Source organism: Bison bison, unplaced genomic scaffold (assembly GCF_000754665.1).
Source record: "Bison bison bison isolate TAMUID 2011002044 unplaced genomic scaffold, Bison_UMD1.0 scf7180017864451, whole genome shotgun sequence".
Taxonomy (NCBI): domain Eukaryota; kingdom Metazoa; phylum Chordata; class Mammalia; order Artiodactyla; family Bovidae; genus Bison; species Bison bison.
The window spans coordinates 7,122,405-7,122,639 of NW_011495013.1; positions in this window are offsets into that span (position 1 = coordinate 7,122,405).

Consider the following 235-nt stretch of genomic DNA (forward strand, 5'->3'; position numbering starts at 1 on the left):
GGTGGGCTGGGCGGGTTCGGAAACGCTGGAGCCTTTGTGCGCGTGCGCAGAGGTGGAGGCTTCGCTTTCTCCGTAATCAAAGAAAATCCTTTAAGCCTGCGGCAACATTGGTTAAACACACATTACAATGAAGATGCATTCTCAAATCTCTCAGAGCAATTTGGCAACTTTATTCAGAGTTATATTAAACTTTCTATGCACACTTAGAATGCAAAATAAGGGTAACTACATTTGG